The sequence below is a fragment of the Canis lupus genome, chromosome 17 (assembly GCF_048164855.1).
Source record: "Canis lupus baileyi chromosome 17, mCanLup2.hap1, whole genome shotgun sequence".
NCBI lineage: Eukaryota > Metazoa > Chordata > Mammalia > Carnivora > Canidae > Canis > Canis lupus.
The window spans coordinates 54,674,969-54,696,976 of NC_132854.1; the positions used below are offsets into that span (position 1 = coordinate 54,674,969).

General features: G+C 44.1%; 1 long non-coding RNA gene across 23 annotated transcripts in view; it reads left to right on the forward strand.

The window, feature by feature from the left end:
- Positions 1–6,058: 6,058 nt before the first annotated feature.
- LOC140608127 (uncharacterized) overlaps positions 6,059–22,008 on the forward strand; it is a 172,463-nt gene continuing 156,513 nt past the window's right edge. For 14 of the 23 annotated variants that reach the window (XR_012010125.1, XR_012010127.1, XR_012010144.1 and 11 more), the window contains exons 1-4: positions 6,438–7,974; positions 8,518–8,591; positions 18,335–18,399; positions 19,056–19,238. This is a non-coding gene — a long non-coding RNA (uncharacterized lncRNA). The other 9 variants (XR_012010131.1, XR_012010123.1, XR_012010126.1 and 6 more) reach the window with 9 other exon arrangements.

The following is a 22,008-nucleotide window of genomic DNA, read 5'->3' on the forward strand; positions in this document are numbered from 1 at the left end:
TCCCTTCACCAGAAACATTAGGTCACAAAAGCCAATCTCATCTACATCTTTACAATGTTGTTTATCATCTTTTTTGCATGCAGGAGATAGAACTGGTAATGAACCAGCCAAATTGGATCCCAGGGAGGATTTGTACTGACTTAGAATACTTACAGAATCCATTCAGAATGCCACTGATTTATCATTAAACCCTCTGAAGCCATTTATTTTGGGGCCAGCTTTTCAGGGATAGCACATCAATTGTGTGCCAGTTATTGGGAATTATAGCACAGCTGATGAAGTGTGACAACGGCGTCCGTTGGATTTGCAGTAGATTACAGGAGGGTGGTATCGAAGTCAGGGGCTATTAAGCTGAATATGTTTCTGAGCAGAGAGAGCATGAAAATAAGGAAATAGATTTTATCCTGTTATCTGACCTCTCTCCTGTGGTCTCTGGGTTGAGCTTGAGTTTCCGCTCCCACAATTCCATTCCTTTTATCTGCTCCTGAACTCTTTTTGTGTGTGTGTGTGTTTTTTTTTTTTTTTTTTTGCATCTACTCCCACCCACCCCCTCTCTCCCTCAAGTAGGTATCATACAAAACTAAGAACAGGGATGGAAGGTAGATCGAAGCTTGTGGCTATGCCATGGTGGGTGGTAAATTCAGCCACACCAGACTCCGTTATGGTTAAAAAAGGGAAGGCGGCCTGTGATCTGATGAGGTTTTAGCAGATCCATAAAATGCAAAATGCCTCACAAACCATGAATCATAGTCTTGTTATACTCACAACCGCATCCACTTGAAGGTATTCCAGGTCAGCCTGCCCCTTCCACAGTACACAGAATATGCTCAGGAGGAGCTCAGGGCAGGGGCAGTGGTGAAGTTCATTATTATTATACCCTTTTGGTAATATCATCTAAAATTAACCACGTGGGAGCCCCTGGGTAGCTCAGTCATTAAGCGTCTGCCTTCAGCTCAGGTCATGATCTCAGGGTCCTGAGATTGAGCCCTGCTTCAGGCTCCCTGCTCAGTGGGGAGTCTGCTTCTCCCTCTGCCTCCTCCCCCCCCCCCGCCCCAGTTTGTGCATGGGAGCACACACTCTCTCTCAAATAAATAAAATCTTTAAAGTGAAGTTAAATTAACAATGTATGTACTTTGTGATCCAGCCATTACATTTTCTGATTCTATCCTAAGAAGAAAGAAAAAAACACCCAAGTATGTAAGGATATACATGCAAGGGTGTTTATTGCTACATCATATTTGGTGTTTAAAATCTGGTAGCAAACAATTCACATTTTCTGCAATAGGCAATGGCTGAAAAAAGCATGGAAATTATATACTATGGAATATTATGCAGCTATTAAAATAATAAGTTACATCTATGTACATGAACCTGGAAGGATGTCCACATAGGTCAGTAAGTAAAAAAAAAAAAAAAAAAAAAAAAGTGAGTTGCAGCCTAATGCACACAATACCATATGACCAAACTTTACATCACCAGGGCTTAGTTTCTCCAGAAAGAGTATCATCATGACAATATCATCTGTGAATTGGAGGCAGGCTCATCAGTTTATCATAATGCAGAAGTTTGAATCCTATCTTAGGTTGGTTTTGATCTAGGTAGGGAGATGGACTTAATAATACATACATGCCCTGCCCATATTACCTGGCTAATCCTCATGCAGTAAAAATATTTTTCATCCTCTGGTGAAATCCCTTAAAATGGGGTTCCAGTGGAGTGTCAGGTTGAAGTGAAAGATGAAAGAAAACATTTTAGATACGCTTTTTCAAAATATGGATCTCTATGTCTTACTCCAGACCTCTTGAGTCTGAGTTTCCAGAAGGCAGGAGATAGGAGATGGAGAGGCAGACCAGACGTGTAAAAGTGCTCCAGGTGATCTTGTGACTTTTTCCTCCATTTCTGATGCAACTGAAAATAAAGCTTAAAGTATATGCCCTGCTTCAATTATCAAGAGGCAGCTGTGATGATGTTAGTGACAATAGCATATACAATATGCCAGGCATTGATCATAGAGTATTAATAAAAATGAATTCATTAATTCTCCCAACAACCTGCAAGAGAGGTGTTCATTATTATTTACATCCTTTTATAGATAAGGATAGATAGAATCATGACCATGATTACAGAGCTCGTTTCGTGATAGAGCTGGGGTTTAATATCCAAGAAGTCTAGTTTCAGAGTCTAAATGAAGAGATTTGAGCCACAATAAATGAAACAGGCAGGCTCATGGGCTCAATTAAACATTTCCAAGTTTCTCATTTATCTTGTCCATTAGATGAAACCTAAAGAGTTGGGCTATTTCTCAGAGCTCACCTACTGCCATACTTCTCTGTCACTGAACTGCTCTTATCCTTTGAATTGTTCAGTGTATCTGGAAAAATGATTCTGAGAAAATGCTTTTTTTTAAAGATTTTATTCATTTATTCATGAGAGACACACAGAGAGAGAGGCAGACATACAGGCAGATGGAGAAGCAGGCTCCATGCAGGGAGCCTGATGTGGGACTCAATTCTGGGACCCCAGGATCAAGCCCTGGGCCAAAGGCAGGCGTTAAACTGCTGAGCCACCTAGGAATCTCCAGAAAATATGTTTTTACCATTTTTTCTCTCTCCTTCCCTCAGTTCCTCCTCTGCCATGGAAACAGGTTTCTTTCAAAAGCAGAGAACTGTACTGAATCTTCCATTAAAAGTTGGTGCAAAAATGGGCTGAAATCTCATTATGTCTAATTCTTCCTTACTGTGTTCCTACCAGGTGTCACTTTCCAGCCCTGTCTTTAAAATAGCCTGTAAGTACTGGCTTGCCTCTGAAATCACTTGCTTAGGGGAGGAGGAGGTGGTGAAGGAGACAGGCATATCAATGTCCTGTTCTCAGCTTGTTCTCTGCCTAAAATGTAGAAATTAAGTCTTTCTTACCTTCAAGAATGAGGATGTGTGGGAAGAAAAATGTCGTAAAAATTAAGGTCAGTTCTGTCGCTTTTGAACAGTGTGTACTCCGCTGAATCACATAACTTTCTGAACCTTAGTTTCATCATGTGCAAAATAGGACAATAATTGCTGCTGTATTTACTTCATAAGGTTGTTGCATTGATCTACAGAAGAACCCAGATCTTCTGGCTTTATATTTGCATCCCTCCTTCCATCCATCCTTCACCCTTTCATTTTTTCATTCATTCATTCATTCATTCATTCATTCAATATTTATTATACCTTCTGAGAATTAGCTAAGTGTTAGGAGGCTGGGGGAAGAAAAGGAGAAATGAACCCCAGCTTGGGAAAGGGCACTGAAGGCTGAGACAATAAGGTGATTACGAATATAGAATGAACAGGGGCCTACTACAGCTTGCGATCCCACATTCTAGTATTTTCCATGTGATTCCAATTCCTCTGAGAGCAATCATTATATGTGGCACAAAAAGAATCAAAAAGAATTAATTTTCAAGGTTTTCTTAAGACAGATCCATCTTTTACTCTATCCAGGCAGGACTCTTTAGCTAACATCTTCTATCTTACTTTCTCTCTAGGTCCCTCTGTTACATACAGTAACCAGTGAGCACAAGTGGAGAAGGTTTTACCAGTCAGGCCTGCCCCTCAGATCCAGCCATAGGAAAAGGTAACCTGTGGGGGGCTTTAAATTCATGCCGATATAAAGATAGGCCTCAGGTATTATGCAATGTATGTAAAGTAGAGATTCCCCATGACCCAGAAAAAGACTTGGTCTAAAGGACATATATTAACAATACTTTGAATTTATAATCCTTTTCCATGTACTGTGGATGTATCTTTGAAAGTACCTTGAGAAAGAAGAAATAAAAGGAAACATCATGGGGATCCCTGGGTGGCTCAGCGGTTTAGCGCCTGCCTTTGGCCCGGGGCGCGATCCTGGAGTCCCGGGATCGAGTCCCACGTCGGGTTCCCGACATGGAGCCTGCTTCTCCCTCCTCCTGTGTCTCTGCCTCTCTCTCTCTCTCTCTGTCTATCATAAATAAATAAATCTTAAAAAAAAAGAAAACATCATTTTATAAATAAGTAACAGAGACTGGAAGAAACATGGGACAGATCACACAGTGAAATCAGCAGATAAGCAAGAACTGGATTGGAGGTTTCTTGGGATTCTGGGGGCGGAATTGCCTTCTCCAACTCAAGTGATCACCCAACACACGAGGGTTCAAATTATGGAGGACTTCTCACTTGACACTATTGTTGATGGTTTGAGGAATAATTCACTTTTATTAGGGAAAGGCAGTGAGAAGTATCTGGAGGTGGGGCTGGGGCCGGAGGCCAGAGCCTCTGCTGCCCTGAAGGCCATGTTCGGTCCTCGGGCCTTCCTCCTGAGGGCGGTGGGGAACCACAGAGGGGTTTCCTGCAGAGGGAATGTCTGGACCATGTAGCCCAGATCACTGAGGGGGTGGGGGGAGCGGGGTGGGGCAGGGAGCCTGACCACAACGGGCAAAGCTTGAAGAAGGAAAAATCCAGTCACAGAACCAAGATGCTAAAGAAGCAGGTGAGCAAAAATGAACTATTGGGACTTCATCAAGATAAGAAGCTTTTGCACAGCAAAGGATACAGTCAACAAAACTAAAAGACAACCTACAGAATGAGAGAGGATATTTGCAAATGACATATCAGATAAAGGGCTAGTTTCCAAGATCTAGAAAGAACTTATTAAACTCAACACCAAAGAAACAAACAATCCAATCATGAAATGGGCAAAAGACATGAACAGAAATCTCACAGAGGAAGACATAGACATGGCCAACAAGCACATGAGAAAATGCTCTGCATCACTTGCCATCAGGGAAATACAAATCAAAACCACAATGAGATACCACCTCACACCAGTGAGAATGGGGAAAACTAACAAGGCAGGAAACAACAAATGTTGGAGAGGATGTGGAGAAAAGGGAACCCTCTTGCACTGTTGGTGGGAATGTGAACTGGTGCAGCCACTCTGGAAAACTGTGTGGAGGTTCCTCAAAGGGTTAAAAATAGACCTGCCCTACGACCCAGCAATTGCACTGCTGGGGATTTACCCCAAAGATACAGATGCGGTGAAACGCCGGGACACCTGGACCCCGATGTTTCTAGCAGCAATGTCCACGATAGCCAAACTGTGGAAGGAGCCTCGGTGTCCATCGAAAGATGATGGATAAAGAAGCTGTGGTCTATGTATACGATGGAATATTCCTCAGCCATTAGAAACGACAAATACCCACCATTTGCTTCGACGTGGATGGAACTGGAGGGTATGATGTTGAGTGAAATGAGTCAATCGGAGAAGGACAAACATTATATGGTCTCATTCATTTGGGGAATATAAATAATAGTGGAAGGGAATAAAGGGGAAAGGAGAAAAAATAAGTGGGAAATATCAGAGAGGGAGACAGAACATAAAGACTCTAACTCTGGGAAACGAACTAGGGGTGGTGGAAGGGGAGGAGGGCGGGGGGTGGGGGTGACTGGGTGACGGGCACTGAGGGGGGCACTTGACGGGATGAGCACTGGGTGTTCTTCTATATGTTGGCAAATTGAACACCAATAAAAAATAAATTTATTAAAAAAAAATAAAGGAGCAGGCGAGCAGACGGCGGCGGCAGCAGCGACTGGATCGCCCCGACCGCGGGAACCAGCTGCCCTTCTCGCCGACCCCGCGGCTCCCGCTTCCTCCTCCCAGGCGGACGGCGAATGTGTTTCCGGGAGGAAAACCGTCCCCAGTTCCCGGGCGGGCCCTGACCCCTGGGTCCGTCGGGGCTGGCAGGGCAAGCAGAAGGCGGGGGTGCCCCCGGGTCGCCATCACGGCCAGAGCCCGGGAGCCGGCCGAGGCCCCGGCACCACGTCGTCCCCGCCGGCGACACCTCGCCCGTCGCCTCGCGCTGAGGGGCGGGCTTCTCCGCGCGGCCGCGACGACCCCCGAGGTCGCCCGCCCTCCCAGAGGGCCCAGCGCGGCCCCGGGACAGCCCCGCCCCCGCCGCCCTCCGCGGCCCTTATTGGCCGAGGCTCCTGCCACTCAGCCGGGCGCGCCTATCCGGGCTCGGGCGGGGAGGCGGGGCCGCAGTCTCCTCCCGGCCCCCGCCGCCTCAGGTGCGCCTCCGCTCAGCGCTCCACCGAGCGGGTCCGCGCCCGCCTGAGCCTCGCGGCCTCCGGCGACCTGCGTGAAATCTTTCTCAGACGCTCCTGACCCCGCGAGGGCTAGTTCCGCCTCACAGGCCGGACACGTAAGGGCCACCCAGGTCGAAGCACCCGCCCCAGACCCACCTGCTGGGATCGCAGTGAAGGCTCCAGAAGGAACTGTTCGCGGCTTGGCGCCGCCGGCCCGGTGGTTACAATGTTCCGGACTCGTTGCCTCATCTGTGAAATGGGGACAGTAATGTCCGCCTTGGGAAGCTGGTGTGAGGAACACGTAGGAGCGGAGTCTAGCGCCAGGACTGGCCTGTGGTAGGTTATTCGTGAAAAATACCTCAAAAGTACCTCAAAAATTCCCAGGTCGTCTGCCCTCCAGGCGGGGGCTCTCTCTGCTAAACCCAGTGCCGGGGCTAGAGAGCTCGGAGGGTTCAGGGAAGCATTCAGGGGTTCACTGAGTTCTCACATAGGACAGACACCCCTCTAAGGCAAATACAGAACATGATCTTTAACCATTCCTGTCAATAATATATATATATATATATATATATATATATTTTTTTTTTTTTTTTTTGGTCAGCTTTTGCCAGGCCCTGTTGCACATGCTGTGTGTTTAGTCTTCCCAATGATCTGTGAGTCACATCCTATTAAAATCCTCGCTTTATAGATGAGAAACTGAGGCATCGGGAGGTTAAGTAAGGTATTCATGTTTAAAAACCTAAAAATGGCCAGAGCGAAGGTTTATACCCAACCAATCTAGCTCATAAAGCCCCACGTATTAATGGTTGTGCTTTACGCTACATATGACAAAAGGGATTTGTGACGAGAGCTCACTTTGATGATGGACACTTGTCACCATCTGCAAGATGACGCTGACTTTTCTTGAAACTACTGAAGGGCAAGAGGAAGCAAAAACAAAACAAAACAAAAACAAAACAAACAAACAGAGAGAGAACAAACTAAGCCCTTGATTGTGGACAGACTACATATGGACTGATTATTAGAAACCCAAGTGTAGGGGGATCCCTGGATGGCTCAGCGGTTTAGCGCCTGCCTTCAGCCGAGGGCATGATCCTAGAGTCCTGGGATCGAGTCCCATGTCGGGCTCCCTGCATGGAGCCTGCTTCTCCTGCCTGTGTTTCTGCCTCTCTCTCTGTCTCTCGTGAATAAATAAATAAATAATCTAAAAAAAAAAAAAAAAGAAGAAAGAAAGAAACCCAAGTGTAGGCTCTATGTTTGGAATTCCATTTTAGCCAGGCGATTTGCACTATCACATCCCTTGTGTCTCCGTGGAGGTGCCCGCTATGGAAGAATGGCTGAATGACCTGATCAGAATGGAATGTAGCAGCCGTCTTATCTGACCACAGGGATACCTACCAGGAGAGGAATGCCTCACTTCCTCATGATAATTTTTGAAGACTTTTCTGAGAAGGTGATAATATTATCCAATTACCTCACAATCACAAGGTTTACTGCAGTGACTGCAAACTGTGTGCCTCATTCAGCAAGTGTGACAGAATAAGGAAAAAGAAGATTGAGAGGTGGGATCTGGGAGGAAACCAAGGACCCAAACTGAAGGTCAAATCCTGTGAGGTGGGAGCAGGGATTTTATTTGTCTGTAGGACAAAAAGGGATAATACCTACAGGGGAAAGCAACAAACAGTTCTCCCTGGGAACCAGGTCAGCGTTCTTGCTAAAGTGACATTGGCCTGTATAGCTGTGGTGGCCTTGAACTACACAATACCCTTCCATACACAGCTCCTCTTTGTCCAGGTCAGTTTTGACTCGTACCTAATAAAAATACCCAAGGTCTTGGGCTTCACGCCTCTCATCCGGCTTCTCTTCTTTCACCTTTCCGGTAAGCCTGAGAAATATGAAATATGAAGAGAGAGCTGAGTGGAGGCTAAGTTTTGACCAATATTAGGTGACGTTTGAACCTTAGAGGAGCCTGTGTTCGCAGCCACAGGTCGTTTGTGGGGCAAAGTCACCCATCTCAGGGGCTGGGAAATAGCAGTGAGGTGCACAGACAGCAACAGATGAGTAGATGTGGTGCTGGAGGTTGGGTCTCAGGGGCTCTGTCAACATCCTGAGATGATATTCTGAGTGACCTCTATTCAGGAGGGAAATCTAGGACAATCCTGGTAGAGAAATACTGGTTGTGAGATTTTTGCAGTGTAATTATCCCATAGACAGGAGATGAGTCAAGACGCTTGGAGCTAACAACACCAGTTGTGTGGAAAATGGAGTAAAGGGTGGCATGAGCGATAAAGTCTTAGAAGCTGTGGATTAGACAGTTCAGAGGACAGCTCAGGCCTGTAGGTGTTGGCCACATGGGACAGGAGCAGGGCAGTGGAGTTAAAGACGCAGGGACAATAGCCAAACAGTGTGACTCTTATTCCAGAAATGAAGGGACTTCACCAAACCACCATCCCACAAGCTCCTGCATTCCCACCAACTGGTGATTTTCTTCATGATGTGAGTAATACCTCCTGTGCTACTTAGTTCTCAAAGAATGTACCTCTACTTTATGCTGGGGTTTTGTTGTACATCTCCTTTATTCTGTTCACATTTACTTTGTGCAAGGCTTCTAGTAATTGGCTATAACATGCTAACCTTTCATAAGTGATCCTAAAAAATATTATTTTTTCATAGCACTCCAAGCATCTGTGATCTTAGGGAGAATGTAAGAAGCAGTGGGCTTAGCAGACCCTTCTGAATAGCTTTGAATATGTAAGCCAGGTAGACCTAGGCCAAGATAAGGAAAACAGTTCTTACATTTGGAATCTGGAACATTTAAATACAGACACTTTGATGTTCACCTTGGCACCATCATTGGCAAGTGGATTTTCTAAGAGATTGACACATGGGAAGTGCTGATAGTCGTTTTGAGTGCACAAAAATTGTAACTTCATATGGCTGAATTTTATAGAATCTCGAATATATGAGGGGATGTTTAACTTAGTTGACTGAAGGAAAAAACAAACGAGGAACTTTGAGGGTCTAGATCACTGTAGAGTGAGTATTCCTAATTGTAAACAATCCATTAAAAATAGTCTCGCAGGACCTCTAATCATAAACACTAGTTTTATTCATTTATTCATTCACTGTAATAACAACAAGAATCATTGAGCATCTCCTATGGCTCAGTCACTGTGCTAGAGACAGACAAAATGATGGTATCTGTCCTGAAGACGCATACAGAACAGGAGTAAAGGGGTGAGGAAGATGCAATGAATAGTGTTATGGGGAGAGGCCCTGGGAGAACAAGAGAGTAGAGCAGAGAAGGAGCTATGAGGGTAGGATTCTGAGGAAAAAACAGAGAGAAGGAAGGACAGGAAGGAAGGAAGGAAGGAGGGAGGAAGTGTATGATCTTATCAAAAAGGTTTGTTATGGGAGAGAAAAATTATAATTAACTAAATGGTCCAAGACAGGAAAGAGCATTGCACACAGAAATGGGCAGAGGTGACCACATGATTTAAAAAAACAATTTGTGTTTAGAGTGAATATGAATTTAGTGAATCTACAGAAAGAAAGACACTTCTCAGAGGGCTTTAAGCATCTCAAAGTCAGGTGCCATGTTGTATTCATGTTCGCAGACCCTGTGTTGAGTCTGGGATGGTGCCTAGCACAAAGTAGTGCTTAGTAGATGTTGAATTAAACCCATCTGGAAGAAGAAGCTCGAAGTTGAAATTTATCGTATATTTAAACCTTTCTTCTCTCCTATTCCTCTTAGTCCAAGTTGATGAAGTTTCAGTGTGCTCCTTGAAATGTTACATAAGAAAACATATACTTCAGCTTATCTCTGAAAAGGGATGTAGTTATTTAACCTTATAATGTGTGCATATAAGTAGATAACAGAAGTATGTCTTGCCTTAGGGACTTTTTTAGTTCATTATTTGGAATATTTATCGTAAACTCTCTATAGGCAAGACAATAGGAACACAGTGGTGAATAAGATAAACACAGCCCCTGCATTCAAGGAGCTTAACATTTTATAGCTTAGACAATTATTAAACAAATAAATGAGCAAATATTTTCTAATTATAATTTGTGTAAATAAAATGGAAAACAACATACAGATGCCATGGGGATCTAGCCTGTCTGATAGTGACTGGAAAGGTGCTCAGAGTTTCTTTAAGGAATACATGTTTATTTTTTTTTAATTTTTATTTATTTATGATAGTCACAGAGAGAGAGAGAGAGAGAGGCAGAGACACAGGCAGAGGGAGAAGCAGGCTCCATGCACCGGGAGCCTGATGTGGGATTCAATCCCGGGTCTCCAGGATCACACCCTGGGCCAAAGGCAGGCGCCAAACCGCTGCGCCACCCAGGGATCCCAAGGAATACATGTTTAAGTTGGAATCATATGGAGTGGAAACAAGAGTGTTTTAAGTGGAAGGAACAGCAGATGTGAGGTCCATGAAGAGAAGGAAACTGGCCTTCTAAAAGATATGATTATGTGACTATGACTGTTGATATAAACATCTCATGTGAACCTTATAAAGTATAATTGATTTATCTGTCATTTTAATCCAGAAGAACCTCGCCCATGAGGAGGAAACCCACCTTATTAATTTATTCCAGCATATATTAATCACTTATGTGCCTGACACTTAGCCAGATACTGGAAATTAGAGAAAAGCCTCATGAACCTCTCTTTAGAAGTTCATGTCTTATGGGGAAACAGGTGAACTAACACCGTTATCATACAGTGGGGTTGTTTCTATGCTTTGGGTAAAACCTCCAGTGCACAGGAAAGATATGATCATGTTTGCCTAGTGGAGTTAGGGATGGCTCTCAGATGAACCAGCCTCTGAAGGATGAGGGCATTCCAGGGAGTAAGAGCAGCATATGAGGAGAAAGCATGATATGCTTGGGGAAGAACAGTGGGTCAGACACAGGCTACTGGGAATGGCAGGGCAATGGGAAAGGAGGTGAAGTTAGAAAGCTAGGCAGAAATTAGATCTTGAAGCATCTCCAAAAGAAGTTTTTATTTTATTCTATAGCCAATGAAGAGACTACACAGGAGGATATGAGAAATGGAGGTATCTAGATAACTGCAAAGCTTGGGGGAGGGGAGTGAGAGGAACACTTCCAGGACCACTTCTTATGTCTCAGACTTCAGCATGTAATCCGCAGAAGAGCTGACTTGTGCATAAATTCTTGGGGTTCTTGATCACCAAATCACTGGTATTCTTAAGACTTTATATTCTTTTTTTTAAAGCTTTTATTTATTGATTCATGAGAGGCACAGAGAGATACGCAGAGACACAGGTAGAGGGTGAAGCAGGCTCCCTGCAGGGAGCCCAATGCAGGACTTGATCCCAGGACCCCAGGATCATGACCCAAGCCAAAGGCAGAAACGGAACCAGTGAGCCACCCAGGCATCCCAGGACTTTATATTCTTACAGCCAAAGAGAACTCTCTGCAAAGACCAAAAAAATAAAAAATAAAAAATAAAAAAAAAGTTCAAGAAATAAATAATTTATCAAATCCCAGCCTTCCTTCCCAAACACCTTCTCCTTTCTGACTCCCCCGAGTTGTATAGCTAAAGCAATAATAGCCGCCATGCATTATGTCATTACCATCTATAGCCAAATAAGTGCGTAACCACCAGAGGGCAATGAAAATGTCCATAAAGGCACAGAGTAGTAATTATTTTCGCATTAGCACCAGCCACACTAATATCAACATAGAACAATTAGCATTCCTAACCTCATAGTTATGCTATAACCTCTGCATGTCTTGCCGGAGTAGACTAATGAATGGCAGGGGAGGAATAAGCAATAATAAGGCAGTTGTGCCATGAGACCCCTGCATCCTGACTATGCTGTGGACCATCAGCCACGACGGTGGTAGAAAGCCAGTGGGAGAACTTGGTTTTTATTACCACTGATCTAGCCAGTCCCCAAGCAGAAACCAAAATCCAGCTCCTCTTTCTTTGGGCCCCCAGGAAGTGAACATTTGAGTGGGAGCAAAGCTACAGCAGTAATAACACAGCAGGCAGAGTCCTTTGCATTTATATCTTGTTATGCTGCCCATCACTAAGCAACCATTCTTTGTGCTTAAAACTACACTTCTTTCTACATTGTAACACCTTATTCTTTGAAGGAACCACTCTGGTTTGTTCTAAGAGATCTCCATTCTATTTATTTGCGTGTAAATCAACCACAATAAAAACCAAGCATTTTGAACCTCCAGCCTGATATAGGAGCTTCTCTGTGTTCTCCTAGCATCATATTAGAGCATGGGTTATAAACATCATGTACAATTGCCTATTTGCTTGTCCATTTCTCCCTCCAGAATGAGTTCCTGGAGGGCAAGTACTCTATCTTATCTATGCTTATAGCCACATCCCCAGCACCTAGCATAATACCTGGCTACTTGGACAATACTTTCTAACTGTTGGATGGATGAGTGGATGGATGGACGGATAGATGAATGAATGTTTTCCCAGAAATTCAAGTGTGGTGGTCAAAATCGTGATTATTTGGTTTGTTTGTTTATTTATTTATTTTTAACACAAGCTTTTTTTTTAAGATTTTTTTATTTACTCATGAGAGACACACACAGAGAGAGAGAGAGAGAGAGAGAGAGAGAGAGAGAGAGGCAGAGACACAGGCAGAGGGAGAAGCAGGCTCCATGCAGGGAACCTGATGTAGGACTCAATCTCTGGTCTCCAGGATCACGCCCTGGGCTGAAGGCGGCGCTAAACCACTGAGCCACCCGGGCTGCCCGATTATTTGGTTTACAGAGCAAGACAAGCTAATTGAATGGACTTGGCCAGGAAGAATTAGGCAAAATGTAAGATAAAGAGGACTCAGCCTCTCCGACTGGGTAGGTGTGATGCAGATGAGCCAGGTGCCAGCTGCAGAGGCAAAGCCCTTTTACTCTTCTGGCTAGGAACATCATGTGAGTTACCCAAGAATCTAAATAGCAGAACCACAGTGAGCAAACTGGCTCATTCCTGCATAGACAAGGAAGGGGAGCCGTCTCCAAGTAACTGTGTCTTAAGTTGAATACCCTAGAAGCAGAGCTTGAGGTGAGGAGTCTTGTCTAAGTGATTTATTGAGGACATGCTTTCAGGAGAAAGGGAGTGAGAGGAACAGAAAAGCGCAGGGGAAATGCCAGCATGTAAGCCCAGCTCAGCACTAGCTGCAGTTTGATTAGCATGAGCTTTAGGATTGGTGCCATCTTAACGCTGTGTTTCTCCTTTGGGTCAGTCATTGGCTGTGAGCTGTCCTTTAGGAGCAGGGAACCATAACTGCCTGGTGAACACAGCTTTTGTTCAGTGGAGGGCAATTCTCTGGAGAAGGGGACAACTGTGAGCTGTTAGCACTCAATTCCCAGAGCTGGGGGATGGGTGCAGTGGCGGGTAAAAGGAGTCTGGGTATGGCACCAACAGAATGTGCTGGAACCGGATAGTGTGAAATAATGGTGATTATAGTAATCACTACCATTTATTGAGCACCTACTATATACCAAGTGCTGTGCTAAATGTTATATCTATCTGTCTACCCATATTGTCTTTGGAATACAGCTACTAAATAGGTAATATACTACCATTTCCATTGGACTGATGAGGAAACTCAGAAAATACCGTAGTTCACACTTAAAATATTTTCTTTCTGTGTCTGCATTCCTATGGCTGGAACCAGGATATTGCACACCCACCTGGCCTAAATTCCATGCATTCATTCAATTCATGAATTCCACCAATAATTTTGAGCACCTATTACATACCACAACTTGGCTAGGCCCTAGGGAGATATCAGTGAATTGATCATCTTGGACCCTTTCCTCAAAGCGTAGAGCTAAGCCTCAGACCCAGTTCTAATACCCACGTGACCTGATTTTAAAATATTGTTTGAAAAAAAATATGGGCACCTGTTGTGTACACTCTATTCCATCAGGCCTTGATCAACAAAAAATCTAGACCCCAGGCCTCTGTAACAATCCCCATGAATTCCTCACATAAAATGTGATTCTGGGTTGGGAAAAATCAGTTTTCAAAATTTTGTACAGACCAAGCACTGTAGGCCCTTTCCCTGTGTGCAGAAGACTTGAGCTTGATGATCTCCAAATCCCTTTCCAGCTCTCAACAGTCTAGAATTCCTTCCGCTCATCTACCCTGCTCTTGGCCAAATCCTTTATAGGGGACTGTCATGGTCAGTGTCACGTGTCTACTTGGCCAAGCTATAGTCATCTATGGAGGTATTTTGTAGATAGGATTCACAGGTACTTAAATTGATTTTAAGTAACAATTATCTTTGATAATCTGGGTGGGCTTTATCTAATCAATTGAAAGGCCTTTTGAGCAAAACAAGTTCTTCTGAGCAAGAAAAAATTCCATCTGCGGACTGCAGCATCAGCCCCTGCCTGAGAGTTTCCAGTTTGCTGCTGACCTGACTTAACACATTGCAGACTTGCCAGTTGCCCTCATAATTCCTTAAGCCAATTCCTTGAAATAAATCTTTCTCTCTCTTTGTCTCTGTCTCTCTCTATATATGCATATGTATAAATACATATATACATACATATATGTAAATGTGTGTGTGTATATATATACACACCTATATATAAAATCTATTCTCTCTGTATGCATATGTATATATATGCATATACATATATGTGCACTATAAATATACTGTATATAGCATATGTATATAATCTACTAGTTCTATGTCTCTTGAGAACTCTAAATGACATAGGGACCCACCATGTCCTTTTATTCTTGTAATATTGTCTGGTGTGATCAGTCCTGTATCTTGTGGTGTGTATAGTTAAGGCCCTCATCTGGTTTACTAGTTGGCAAATGAAGCACATACATTAAGAGTCAATAATGCAGGAGTACAAAAACGTAAGATAAGTTCAGCTTTGATTCAATTAACATTTAGAATTTTGCAATCAGAAAAATCTAGAATTTTTACATACAGGTAGTTCTGTGTTTTATACTGTGCTTGTTTTTTTTAAAATTTTGGTCTGTATATGGGTGGGAGGGACCATATCTTTTCATGTTAGGACCTGTGAAGGTATTTATCAAGCTCTGTGTGTCCTCAAGTAAAATGTAAGCTCTATGAGGTCAGAGGTCAAGTCTTTTTTTTGTTTGTTTTTTTGTTTTTTTTGTGACCCTATAGTTCCTAAATGGTGCTTAAGAGAGACACACACATACAGGATATGCTGAGTCAATATATTTTCATTTTGTTTTATTCTCCAGAATATGTTACCTTTGGGAAATGGGAAACAGGCTCAGAGAAATGTAGGTTTGTTTGTTTTTAGGCAAATCAATGTACCATCTCTGAGGGAGAGGCTGCTTCCTCCGTATGGTTGGAGATTTATATCTGAAAAGCATTTCAGAGACTAGCCCTTCTCTTGTTTCTCTGTCCATTGGTAAGGAGCAGATGACTGATACGCATCAGGCTTTGCAAGCATTTTAAGAGAGATTAGTTTTCACAACAGCACATAGGCTATTCTGAGGTAGCAAGAAGGATTGCAGACAGCGGGAGGAATTAAAAGGGACTTTTGCTGAGACTCAGTCTAGACTCTTTCTTGAACACAACCTGGAACAATGGTGTGATGTGTAAACAGCAGGTGTCCAATAAATCTTTGACCATGGATTGACTGATTATTGACCCCTGGATTATTAACACAGCTGGTGGAGAAAATAAGGAGAGGTCAAGGTCCAGAGTAGAGCATTTTTTGAGGGCTCCTAGAGAGCACTTTCATTTATCACTTTTCACAGAAATCATTTGGAAACAACATGACAATTATCCCAGACAGATGTTTGTGTGTAGGAAGTCTGAGGATGTTGAGTCATCAGAGGTACTCCAAGCAAATGGGCAGGACTTTGGAAAGGAAAAGGTGTTCACCATTAGCTTAAGGTTGGCTGAGTTCAAAACCAGGTAGGGACTACATATTTCTGTGAACACCTGACCTGAACCTTCCTCTGGCCATTGAACAATATTCATTCTTTCTTGAACACAACCTATAATAATGATGTGAAGAGTAAACAGCAGGTGTCCAGCTGAGACTTGATCTCGGGATTATTAACACCATTGATAGAGGAAGTAAGGAGAGATCTGTGTCCTTACACAAATAACTTCAGCTTCAAGTGAGAATTTGTCAGCTTGAAAAGAGAAAGCATAATTACTTTTATCATAAAGGAAGGGCTTCAAGTTGAGTCCAACCTGTGACGTGAAACTTCTGTTAACCTGAGTGTACACCCTGGGATCTCTCTCTGGCCAAAGATGAAAAATAGTGTTCACCCTGACATTGCATAAATAATGGCTAGATCTCAAGGCCCAAGAAAATGGGGACAGGTTTCTAGAATAAGCAGGTTACGAGAATCAAATAATAAAACGTCTCTGTGTAACAGTGCCCCACATGCACTGAAAATACAAAGCCTCCATCTCTCTTAGGTCTCTGGAAGCTTCTTCTCTGCTGTACTAATTCTGCTACTTTTCCACTGTGTCTGCTTCCTGCCTGCCTTCTTTCCATCCATTTCCCTCCACACTGGCCAGAGTGAACCTCTTTATGCCCTCTCCCCACTTAGAGTCTTTGAAGTAAAAGCCCAGATCCATCACATGTTATTCAGAACTAGCCCCAGCCTCTCCAGCCACATCCCCTCACTATGCCTCCCTCCACATATTCTTTGGTCACATGGAATAGTATCACATTCTTTTAATGACTCCTTGTTTTTTCAGCTTCAAGGCCTAAAATGCCCTCAGCAAAGCTTTCAGAAGCTTATCAACCCTCCTAGGCCCAGTTGAAATGGGAGTCCCATCTCCTCAGGCTGAGTCTGTTCATCTTTCGTCAGTGCTTTTCTAATACCCCAACTTTTCTATGTACTGTTGTACATGAATTATTCATATGGTACATTCATGCTTTAATTCTTACCACAGTGTGAGCTCCTCAAAGCCATGGGCAGTGTTTTATTCTTTTTTAAAACTCTCTGTACCTCATTTGGTACTTGTCATTTAGTAGGTCCTCAATAAATAGAGTTGAACAAATGAACCAAGTAATTAGTCCAGCAACTGAGATCTACAAGCCTGATCTCCTGCCCTTCAGCTCATATTTGGGTATTTTACTCAAGCATTCTCCATTTGATTATTGCTCTGAAAATCCATGCTCATTGCTATGTCTGATTTGCACCTTCACCTCATATTTCTATATATTCTGTATATTCATGGTGCCTTCAATGCATAATCTGTGCTCATATTACAGGAAATAAGCTTCTCAAAGACTGTATAGCATCTAGCATTAGGAAGTGAATACTACTTAAGTCAATGATTTGTGATATTTCTCTGTTATTCAATTCTGTGCTCTGAAAAAAGAGATAATGACACACAGAGTCAAAGACTGGTTCTGAATTCCAGGAATATCCACTGTTAGAGGGGTGGGGATTTGGATTCACTCACTGCCTTCCTGTACTTATTCTCCATCCATTGCTGGCTGGCTGGTGGCCCTCAAATACACAAGGACCCCACTTTGGTGCCTTATTTGGGGAACAGCTGAGTAATGACCTCCCAGAAGTCAAGTGCAGCCCTTGAGCAAAGAAAGAGGCAAGAAACATGCTGATACCCACTTAGAGACCTTGATCAGTAGGGGTGGGGGGTGGGTGCTCTACTCTTCAGAATACAGTCACACGTACACCCAAGGTGTAATTCGGCTTGAATCAACGTTCAGAATAAGCAATAACAAATGAGAGCTTTTTGTCATTGCTGTAGCTCCATGAACAAGATTATCTAAGCAATTAGAAGATAATTATTGTCTACAGTCAGAAGGAGAGAAGTGTCAGAATGAGACCAGCAGAAGCAGTGGCATGGCAGATAATTTATTAGATGTTGAGTGGCTGTTTTTCTCTCTGCGGGCCTTTGTGAGAGAAATATCCAAATGCCACAAGTATATCCCCAGGGAGCCGCAGGGTGGCAGGAGCCCAGGATGTGGGAACATAATTGCCTTTTATCTGCTCTGATTCAGGCTTTATCAAATCTTTTGGCTCCCAAGGCATTCTGCAGCAGAAGTGTTCACAGTGTTCCAGCCCTGGGCCCATTGTGCCAGTGCTGCTGGGCACACAAGAGCCCGGGGATCTGTAGAGCCTTCGAGCCCCTTCTTCCTTCTAGGCCTTAGAGTCTGTGCTGCTCATGCTTCCAATAAGCTCTGACCAAGTTTCTTTCTAAGTTCTTTGGAGGCTTCAGCCTTGTCTCCTTTCATTCCAGATTGATTTCTTCTGGGCTCTGTGCCTGTGAGAGACTACAAGGCTAATGATGAACAAGTACTGGTGGTAAAGATGAATTTTGCCCCCTTAGGAGAGAGGGGTGGGGCATAAAGGCCTTTGTAGGACTCTGAACGTCCACCCATCCACCAATCCATCTGTCTGTCCATCCATCCATCCTTACATACATACATACATCCATATGTTCATCTATCATACATACATACAGAGTAAAGCTCTGCTGTGCTCAGTCTGCTCAGAGACCAGGGAGATTTTGTGCTTAAGTGGCTCACAGCAGAGAGGAATACAGACCAGAAATCACATAGGCGTCAGAGATCATTCCCCTCTTCCATCAGCTTGGAGGCTATAAGGAGACATGGAGATACCCACACACTCCCCAGTGGCCAAGCAGCAGTTTATACATGAAGTTTCAGCCTTCCAGGAAGATTTAGATAAGTGAAACCTACTGTTGCCAGTGCTTGGCCTTTATACAAGACACTCTAATACCTATGGTCACCAGCAAAAGCTGGTGGTTACCAGAGGCATTCAAGGCTCTCTATCTTGTCTGTGTTTTCTCGCACCAAGGCCCCTGCTTTCCCCACAATCCCACCCCACCCCTCACACATACCCTTTCCATTTACACCAGCCATCCCCTGGTATTAGGGTATTGAGCTCTCTGACACAATGGGCTGTTTCATACTTTGTTGTCCTGTTCTATCATCCAGGGCCTGGTGAGACCTCAGCAGCTCCTGGGCACAGTCTGCCACCTTCATCCCTGTGCCCTGTCCATGTCTTCCTTGCACAAGCATTCCAGTGTGGGCATATGATCTCAGGTCACCTATTGACTTTACGTATCAGAGTTCACTCGTCCTTGGGGCCCTGAACAAAGGCCATGAAGTTTTTTTAAAGTAAGTGACATTAAATATTCAAATATCTTATTCATTTATTGTTCATTATATTTCTCTCATGTTCATTCATTCACTAATTCAAGTTCAGATGCTTATTGAACACACACTGTGTGCCAGGCAATATACCTAATTCAGCTTTCACGGTCTCTTCCCTTAAAAATGTTGTAAACCAGCATCTTAAAATTAACCTTGGAGGGTTGTGCTAACAGTATGTGTTCAAGTGTTGAGGTGACTAGGAGAAAAAAAAATACCATCTTATATTTATTTTTTTACAGAGCATTTTAGAGTCCTCTGGTCAAGACCATTCAGGGTTAAATAAGGAGGGTTTTGCTCATTTGTACTCCAGGGGATCATAGGAGGCAACATGGTTCTAAAATCTGAGCTGTGTGTCCTCTCTGGAGCAAGCATATGTGTTCACCAGCTCCTGATGTCACTTTGAAACGAGGATGGGTGACAGATGGCAATTGTGCCACTCCAAGCATTGTAGGTGGCACTCAGCCACTCTGCTGCATTACTATCACTTTGTACTTTTTCTTCCTTTCCCTTCTTTATCTCTCCTGTCTGCTTTCTTTTCCCTTCCCCTTTCTCTCTTTCAGATGACTTTATCATCCCATGCATAGGTATCCTTAGGCATTACTTAGCATCTGACACTTGACTTCCCTTCATTCCTAGGCTGGATTACACCTAAAGTCCAGAATGTGAAATTGGGGGGAGGGGAGGGACAGAACTGGTCCAACCTCTGTCCCTCAGGCTATTAATGACTCCATTCCATGCCAGACACCGTGAGGTGAATGAGCTGAACCAGCCACTCAGCCTGGGCCATCAATAAGGAAGGACCCAGGAAAGGGACAGTATAGCTTTGTCTGGTTTAAACAGAAGAACTTCAAAGATATACTCAGCTCCATGTAGACAAAGGCCTGGAAACAGAGCCCAGGCATTCTGCTTAGGGTTTCACATTATTGCAAAGCCAGGGAACAGGAGCAGAAAGGGAATGCTTGCTTTCACCGAACACATACAGACCCCCCCCCTCCCCTTATCTCAACACTAGTTTCCCTAAACCCTGCCCAGGAACAGTGAATCTTGACTGACCCGATTTATTGGAGCAGAAGAGGAAAAGAAACAGCCGGCCCTAAATGTCAAGGTGAGGAGAGTGTAGCCTGGCTAGAAAGAGAGCCAAGAGTGTTCTTGGGGTGTAGCACATGACTGGGATCCTCAGGCCTGGAGGGACCAGGAGCCAATTCACGTGGGAGGTGTCGGGAATGCAAAGTCGGCTGTAGACTCAGCACATTAAAAATGTCAAGAACAAGGCAGAGAATAATGCGAGGGGAAGAGTGCCTTCTGTTTTGTGGGAGGCAGGTTACAAAATGTTAGAAGCGCACGTTTGCTTTCATGTGTCTGCTTGGTTGCAAGTCCAATCTGCTGTCTGCTGGAACCCAGGAGAACTGATGGGAAAGTGGCATCCAGGAACCCACTTCCATTCCAGGGAGCTCTGGCTCTACCTTCCCATGCTCCAGAGATTTCTCTTGCTGCTGCATGAAGAGGAATTTATAGAGCAAGTCAATCCAGGCACAGTCAACGAAAGTGAGCATTTATGGCATTGCTCATCAGGCCTGAGAGCTAGTAAGGAGTAGCTGAGGCCGCACCTGCTCAGAAGTCCATGTGGTCGGCAAAACGAGATAAAACAACAGGGAACCTCCACACTTACTTCGACTTGGCATTGTTTTTTAAGACACTGAGTTCAGTTCTCTCTTTCTCATCCATGCAGCCCTGATGCGGGGGCCCTCCGGGATAAGTAGGAGAAGACATTCTTCCAACCTGAAGAGCTCTGTAATTTATTACTAGCAGAGTCACAGTCTTCCCATTCAGTGGCTGAAGAAGAGCAGTGCCCAACCAGGAGGTGCACGCTTGCCACTCTCAGCAGGTGCCTGACTGTGTGGAAGGCCCCCACATATGTGGTGCTCCCGGGAGGAAGGAGCTGGGCCACTGTCTTAGGAGGAACTTCTGGAACTTAGTTTCCCCATTGTTAAAATCTGAGTAGTAACACCTGCTCAATTCACCTCCAGGAGTTGTGGGCAGACTCAAAGGAGCCCATCATATATCTGGAAGCACCTTCACATGGAAGGGATGCTCATTGCTCAGCCTTGGTGCATTCCACTGATTATAGGCTCTGAGACTTTGGTCTTGCTGGCTGAGCCCTCTCAAAGAGATCTTTCCCTCACCCCCAGTGTGGCATTCTGTTCAGGGAGGGCAGCATGTCCCTTAGTCTGGAGGACTAGGCTGTTACTTGCAATTGGTCCAGGCAGATCAGGTCCAGGACCAGGACACTTTCAGGGGCTCTCAGAACATGCTCTGGGAACAGGCCGAGCAGACTTGCTTGCTGTCTGGGTGGTGCCCAGCCCCTCCTATCATTTAACTCTATGTCAAACAGCAGATTCCTGAATCACTATACAAAGTGATTGGAGGGATGTAACTTCCTCAGAACATGGCTAGGGATCAGCCACTATGCTTAACATGTGTCATTCAGGCCTCTGGGATGTCAACAGAGAAGCCCATGTCAGCTGGACCCTATCTGTCCAGCTGAATCAAGAATGCTTGTCATTTCCTTGGGATGGGCTGCCTTCAAGGGCGAACTTGATGCCCGAGAGTTGGAAAAACGAACAACTTTGAAGGTAGACTCAAGGTTTATCGCACAAACACGGGGAACAATGCTCAGGTCTGTAACAACAGTAACAAACCCATTGTAATATTCAGTGTGGGCTCAGCCAAGGTC